Source organism: Otolemur garnettii, unplaced genomic scaffold (assembly GCF_000181295.1).
Source record: "Otolemur garnettii isolate 467f Iridium unplaced genomic scaffold, OtoGar3 scaffold00006, whole genome shotgun sequence".
In the NCBI taxonomy this organism is placed as follows: Eukaryota; Metazoa; Chordata; class Mammalia; order Primates; family Galagidae; genus Otolemur; species Otolemur garnettii.
In genome coordinates this window covers 33772169-33779996 of record NW_003852401.1, presented here as the reverse complement: position 1 = coordinate 33779996, position 7828 = coordinate 33772169, and the positions used below count along the sequence as shown (strand labels likewise).

Below are 7828 nucleotides of genomic sequence, written 5' to 3'. Positions count from 1 at the left end.
CATCAGACTCTATGGTCCACAAAGTCTAAATTATTTACTACCTTGCCTTTTATAGAAAAAAAATTTGCTGATCCCCATTCTAAAATATAAGAATTATTTAATTAAACTTGCAGTGTTGGAGAAACACAAAAATTAAAACTGGATACAAACAATTCCAAATGAACCTCTCTGTAATCCAAATGAATAACATAAGTACACCAAAAAGAAGAAAAAAGAACTAATTAAAGTGCTAATTGAACTTATTTATTAATAAGTCTGTGTACCTACTGTCCAGGGAGAAAAAAACATTGCAAATAAATCTTGAACTCTCTTACATAGGTTTGTTTTCTTGTGGTGATGTTGGTGTAGAAATTCTGAAATTTACTTATGTGTAATTGTGAATTTGAGCAAATGATTCAATAAGTACTAATGACGTTGGAAGCATCCGGTCATCGCTGTAGGAGAAAGAGGCTGCAAAATGGCAGGGAAGAAGGCAAGGAAGGGCCCTGGGGGTGGGGCTTAGGGGTGGGGCTTAGGGGTGGGGGTGGGGCTTAGGTTCCATCTTTATCCACATCTGTCTAATCCGTGTCTTCTGATTCTGTCTGCTGAAAGACCTGGAGTCACCGAGTCGCTAAACACCTCAGTATTCATAAACCTATTTAGTGCCCACATATTAGTTCCTAACTTCCATTTTCTATTACAGAGAACAGGGGCTTCTTGGAAAAATAGCAAATTTCTGAACTAAAGTAGGAAAGTAACACAGCAGCCCTGAAACATCTTATTGTGCCAATAACTAAGGAAGTACTAAAAAAAAAAAAGTAATAAATTATTGGGCATGTCAAAAAGACACAGGGCAGTCCTTTTTAAAACGGTCAAGTTTATAAAAAACAAGAAAAGTCTGTGATAGAGCAGAAGAGGGTAAGGAGACACGAGAGCTAAATGTAGTGTGGTATCCTGATGGGAAAGTGGGAAAGGAAAAGGACATCAGGAAAAAAACTAGTAAATTTGAATAAAGTGTAGCATTTAGTTAATAATAATGTACCAACGTTGGTTCCTTAGTTGTTATAAATGAGCCATAGTAATGTAAGATGTTAATAAGGAAAAATGGGTCTGGGGTCTGAAGGAATTCTTCGTGTTACCTTTGGAACTTTTCTGTAAAATTGTTTGAAAGTAGGAAGCTTTTTTAAAAAGGCATTTCAAGACTTTGCATGTGTCCTGTGTACACATCGGCTGCATTTTCCTCTGGTTCTGAGTCTCCCCAGGCTCTCACACGCACTGTATTGCCAAAATGTCTCTTTCTAGCAAGCTGACTCTGGACAAGCTGGACGTGAAGGGGAAGTGGGTCGTTATGAGAGTGGACTTCAATGTTCCCATGAAGAACAACCAGATAACAAACAACCAGAGGATCAAAGCTGCAGTCCCAAGCATCAAATTCTGCTTGGACAGTGGAACCAAGTCAGTTGTACTTATGAGCCATCTGGGCCAGCCTGATGGTGTCCCCATGCCTGACAAGTATTCCCTAGAGCCAGCTGCCATAGAACTCAAATCTCTGCTGAGCAAGGATGTTCTGTTCTTGGAGGACTGTGTAGTTCCAGAGGTGGAGAAAACTTGTGCCAACCCAGCTGCTGGGTCGTCCTCCTGCTAGAGAACCTCCGCTTTCATGTGGAGGAAGAAGGGAAGGGAAAAGATGCTTCTGGGAACAAGGTTAAAGCTGAACCAGCTAAAATAGAAGCTTTCTGAGCTTCACTTTCCAAGCTAGGGGATGTCTATGTCAATGATGCTTTTGGCACTGCTCACCAAGCCCACAGCTCCATGGTGGGAGTTAATCTGCCAGAGAAGGCTGGTGGGTTTTTGATGAAGAAGGAACTGAACTACTTTGCCAAGGCCTTGGAGAGCCCAGAGCAACCCTTCCTGGCCATCTTGGGCAGAGCTAAAGTTGCAGACAAGATCCAGTTGATCAAGAATATGCTGGACAAAGTCAATGAAATGATTATTGATGGTGAAATGGCTTCTACCTTCCTTAAAGTGCTCAACAACATGGAGATTGGCACTTCTCTGTTTGATGAAGAAGGAGCCAAGATTGTTAAAGACCTAATATCCAAAGCTGAGAAAAATGGTGTGAGAATCACCTTGCCTATTGACTTTGTCACTGCTGACAAGTTTGATGAGAATGCCATGACTGGCCAAGCCACTGTGGATTCTGGCATACCTGATGGCTGGATGGACTTGGGCTGTGGTCCTGACAGCAGCAAGAAGTATGCTGAAGCTGTCTCTTCAGCTAAGCAGATTGTATGGAACAGACCTGTAGGGGTATTTGAATGGGAAGCTTTTGCCCGGGGAACCAAAGCCCTCATGGATGAGGTCGTGAAAGCCACTTCTAGAGGCTGCATCACCATCATTGGTGGTGGAGACACTGCCACTTGCTGTGCCAAATGGAACACGGAGGATAAAGTCAACCATGTGAGCACTGGGGGTGGTGCCAGGTTAAAGCTCCTGGAAGGTGAAGTCCTTCCTGGGGTGGACGCCCTCAGCAATATTTAGTACTTTCCTGCCTTTTGGTTCCTGTGCACAGCTGCTAAGTCAACTTAGCATTATCTGCATCTCTCCTTTGCATTAGCTGAAAGCTCATTCACGTCAAGATTTAGCTATTGTCCAAGAGATACAGTGCCAGGAACTTAGACACAGTTGCACAGCATCTCAACTCATCTTTACTGCACCCTGGATTTGCCTATATTCTTCAAGATCCTGTTTGAATTTCTTAGTAACTAAACCATTGTGCATTCTAGAGTGCGAATATTTATATTTGGCCTGTTAAAAGAAAGTGAGTTGTGTTAGTTAGCTTAGTTCTCTTTTAGAAGTAGCTTATTCTGGTTAGCTTTGTCACTGTTTCACTACTCAGCATGGAAACAAGATGAATTCCAGTTGAAGGTAGGGAGACAAAGTCCATGATCTGTTAAATAAACAATTAAAGCATCCATTGAAACTGGAAAAAAAAAAAGGCATTTCAAAAACACAAGCATAGGGCTGGCTTGCAGAGACTCCTGCTCATTAAATCTAGAACAATTAAATGGTAATGGATTATAACCCATGAATTAAATATGAATCCATGTGTTAGTACCAATAATAAATTAATATCATTAGTGGTGAAGGGCTCATACTTTTGGTAGAATGCCCACTGGTGGATGGAGAGGGGTATAATTTCAAAAATCACCATTTGTAACCATCAGTTATGAGTGCTTCAGGCAAGAATCCTCAATGGTGCTAAATCCATTAGGGTTGGTGTTCCATGAAGACCATGATATTTTTATGGTCTTAATGGTCTCTGCAGAGATTGCTTATCATTCGCAAGTGTGGAAAAATGTAAATTTTACAATGTAAAAAGCATGAGATATCTTGGCTGAGTGATCAAAATTAACATCTCTGACGAAGGGAAGATGAACATACCATGCATCCAGGTAAGATTCCCTGATTAGGACACCTGAACTTTTATGGTACAGGCAGTCCCCGAGTTACAAACATCCAACTTACCTATAACTCACACTTACAAATGGAGGCTATTACACGTAATAGGTAAGTATACCTGTTCCAACTTACATACAAATTCAACTTAAGAACAAAACTACAGAACTTATGTTGCTTATAGACTAGGGCCTGTCTGTACTCAAACCAGAGATACAGACTTAAATTTAATCAAGAGGAAAGATACACAAACAAACAGACAGAAAAATACAAACTGAGGAACATTCTATAAAATAATTGGCCAAGGTTAAAGAATTGTTCCTGATAAAGGAGATGAGAGAGACTCAGCCATTGAGCACAGTGTCTGGGCTGACGGAACAAGGTGTACTGGAACAATTGATAAAAATGGGAATCTGAACTGTGGATTAGGTAAAAATATTGTATCAGTGTCAGATTTCCTGAATATGATAACTATACCATGGATCTGTTTCTATGCTAACATTGTCTTTTAAGGAAGAAGACATTGAAGAACTATTAAATGTTAAAAGAACATTAGATATGCAACCCACTTTCACATCATTTGGAAAAAAATAATATGAGACAGCAGAAGAGAGAAAAATTTATAAAGTAAATTTATCATGTTAGGTGAATCTGGGTAAAGGGATTTGGGAAGTCCTAGGTATCATTCTTATAACTTTTCTTTAGGTTTGAAATAACGTTTTAAAGTGCAAAGGTAAAGAATATTTTTTAAAAGATGTGTATCAATGTACCTAGCACAAAGTAAGAATTTAATAAATGTTGGGTTTTTTGTTCCCTGCCTGATTAATGTGATTAATTGAAAGTCATTGCAAAACATGACTGTCTTGGAGAAAAGAATTGTCAAAATTTCTACCTTTAGAAGGTAAGGTAAACAAACACTTGATATCCCAGTTTCTCCCCAAAGAGAGGAATATAAATATTTGAGGATTTGGAGCATAAACTGTGCTTATCTTGGCCTCTTTACCTGGTAGCTACCAGCTTAAAAATATCTGGATGGAGATGTAACAAGGAAGCTGTGGTTTCTTAAATAAATGAACTGAAAAAATGGATTACTCAAAAAATGCATGGAGTGATGGGTCAATGGAACTAAATATTGTTTTAGACGTATGTATGACATTAATCCAAAAGAATACTCAGTCTACATTAGTACTCAGCTTCCCTTTCATATGCTGAGAAATATCAATAAGAGACTGTCACTAAATGCATTAAAGACCCTTCCTTTCCCTGCAGAAATCTGGGGGAGTTTTATGATGATAGTCCCTTTAAGTATACCAGTTTGTTTGAACTCAGATTAGAAGATATAGCACAAATCCATTTCCATTTGGGAAGTGGGACAGGATTTGCAATGCAAAGTTGACCAGGGAAAAATCTCAGCTGAGACAAAAGTTTACAACTGAGTTGATATGAATCATGTATTCTGGATGTGTGAGTCTTTAATAATCCCTCCAAACCAAATTATTCTTCCAGAACATCCTTAAGCGAAAATCAGCTAATCACTTGTAGCTTTTCTTTTTTTGTTCCTGTACAAATAAATGAGACTCCTTCATAGCTAATGCATTACATCTGTTATATCTATGATTGAGAAAACGCACAAAGTCTTGATTTTTTCCCATAAACATTAATTGGTAATTCCACTGATATGAAGGATCTAAAGTAGTCAAATTCATAGAAATAGAAAGTAAAAGCATGATGTCCAGGAACTGGGGAAAGGGGAAAATGAGGTTTTGGTTTTCAATAGGTAGAGAATTTCAGTTTTGCAAGATGAAAAAGTTCTAAAGACCTGTTGCACAACAGTGTGAATGTATTTAAGGTACTGAAATGTATACTTAAAAATGATGAAGGTAACATTGGGTGCAGTGGCTCAAATCTGTAATACTAGGACTCTGGGAGGCTGACACAGGAGGATCCCTTAAGGTCAGGAGTCTGAAACCAGCTTCAGGAAAATGAGAGCCTGTCTCTACTAAAAATAGAAAAAATTAGCCAGCTGCTATGGTGAGTACCTGTAGTCCCAGCTACCCAGGAGGCTGAGGCAGGAGGATTGCTTAATACCAGGAGTTTGCGGTTGCTGAGAGCTAAGCCTAAGCCATGGCATTATAGCTTGGGTGACAGAGAAAAACTCTGTCTCTAAAAAAAGAAAAAGAAAAAAAAGGTTAAGATAGTAAATTTCATGTTGTGTGCATTTTACCACACTTCAGGAGTTTTTTTGTTTAATTTTGCGGTTTTATGTTTCTGGAAACTTCTGCTCATCCAGGTAAGCTGGGCCCAGTCTTGCCGAGATATTTCTCTATCATTTCTCAAAAGTTTGTAGTCACTTTAGGTTCTGCTTTATTTACTCTCCTCAACTTAATGAAGCATCTTTCAACTTCTTGATTCCCAGAAGGCAGGTAGATTAGTTGAGTTCCTAGGACCTATTTCTTGATTCAGCTCAAACTGCCAAAGCTATCAGTCTTCTTTTTAGTTTATACAGTTTTCGAACATTTGAATTCTTCTTGATTTTCTCTTCTGTTTATTATATGTTCATCTACGGACTCCTTTATTCCTTTTATTTCACCCTCTTTTTAAAAGTGCACTTACCTTACATGCAATTATATAATAGATATTTTTATATTTTTAACCATATATAAAATAATGTTATACCACTCTTGATATGCTGTTCAAGTGAATTAAAGCTATGACACTGATTGCTATTATGTTTAAGGCCTATCCTGAGAGACTATTATATATAGTCTACTAGATGACACTGTTCCCATTGTATTCTAGAAAACTGTGCTCCTTGGAATTATTTAACTTGGTTTTTTCCTGGATTGAGCAGAAGTAGTTATATTTTTGTAACAAGACAGATAGCTATAACACTTTCTTGAACTGAAGAAAAACTGGTGAAATTGAGGTTATGAGATCAGAAAGAACTGCATAGAACTGAAAGTAGGAGGTAATGATGGGTTAGAGGCATAAAGGTTTATTTTTCTCTTAAATAAAAGAAACCTCAAAGTAGGTAGTGAAGGACTATCATCAAGGATCCAAGCTACACTTATCTTTCTGCTCTATCATCCTTAGCACTGGTGTCTACCTTAAAGGTTACCTCATGTTCCAAGATAGCTATTGAAATACCAGCTATCATGACTGTATTCCTGGCAACTAACAGGGAGAAAAGGGTAAGAGCAGAAGGGCATGAGACATTTTTCGGCTTATATTTCATTGGTCCAGGAGAGGACCAATGTTGTATCATTGTTGTTATTTTCCCCAGCTAGACACATTACCCAGAAAGAAGGGGAAATTGGATCTTAAGTAAATAATTAGCTGTCTCTGCTCAGTTAGAAATGGTAAATTTATGGCTGAGTAGTAGTCTGTGGTGCACATATGCCATATTTTCTTAATCCACTCATGTACTGATTCCACATCTTTGTGACTGTAAATTGTGCTACAGTAAACATCAAGTGAATGTGTCTTTTTGATAAAATGACTTTTTTTCCCCTTGGACCAAATACTCATAGTGGTATTGCTGTATTAAATGGTAGATCTACTTTTAGTTTTTTGAGGTATCTCCACATGACTTTCCATAGAGGTTGTACTAGTCCCACCAACATATATATATATACTGCACCATATATATATACATATATATATGAGTTTTTTTACTCTCCACATCCATGTCAGCATCTTGTTGTTTTGGGATTTTTTAATAAAAGCCATTCTCCCTGGAGTTAGGTGATGCCTCACTGAGATTTTTATTTGCACTTCCCTGATGGTTAGAAATGCTGAGTATTTTTTCATATGTTTTTGGCACAAAAATAGAAACATAGACTTCTGGAATCTAGCAGAAAACCGTGAGATGAAACAAATCTTATAGCCATCTGACCTTTGATAAACCAAACAAGAACACTCACTGGGAGAATGAATCCCCAGTCAGTAAATGGTTCTGGGAGAACTGGATAACCATGTATGAAAGACTTAAACTGGACCCACACATTTCTCCACTCACTAAAATTAATTAAAGATGGATAAAAGATCTAAATCTAAGGCATGAATCAATAAAAATCCTTGAAGAAAATGTGGGGAAAACACTTGAAGGTATCAGCCTGGGGAAAGACATTAGGGAAGAAGACTCCAATGGCAATTGCAACAACAACAACAATAAACAAATGGGACTTAATTAAGCTGAATAGCTTCTGTACAGCTAAGGAGACAACAACCAAAGCAAACAGACAACCATCAGAATGGAAAAAGATATTTGCATATTATGAATTGGATAAAAGCTTGATAACTAGAATCCGCAGAAAACTCAAATTAAGCAATAAAAATAGAGCAAATAATCCCTTATATCAATGAGCAAGTGAGGTGAATAGAACCTCTC

General features: G+C 37.9%; 1 pseudogene across 1 annotated transcript; it reads left to right on the top strand.

Moving 5' to 3' along the window:
- The first annotated feature begins 1221 nt into the window (after positions 1-1221).
- Positions 1222-2963, top strand: LOC100944034 (annotated as a pseudogene). The gene has a single exon (XR_001161846.2). The product of XR_001161846.2 is annotated as a phosphoglycerate kinase 1 pseudogene (transcript).
- Positions 2964-7828: the final 4865 nt, after the last annotated feature.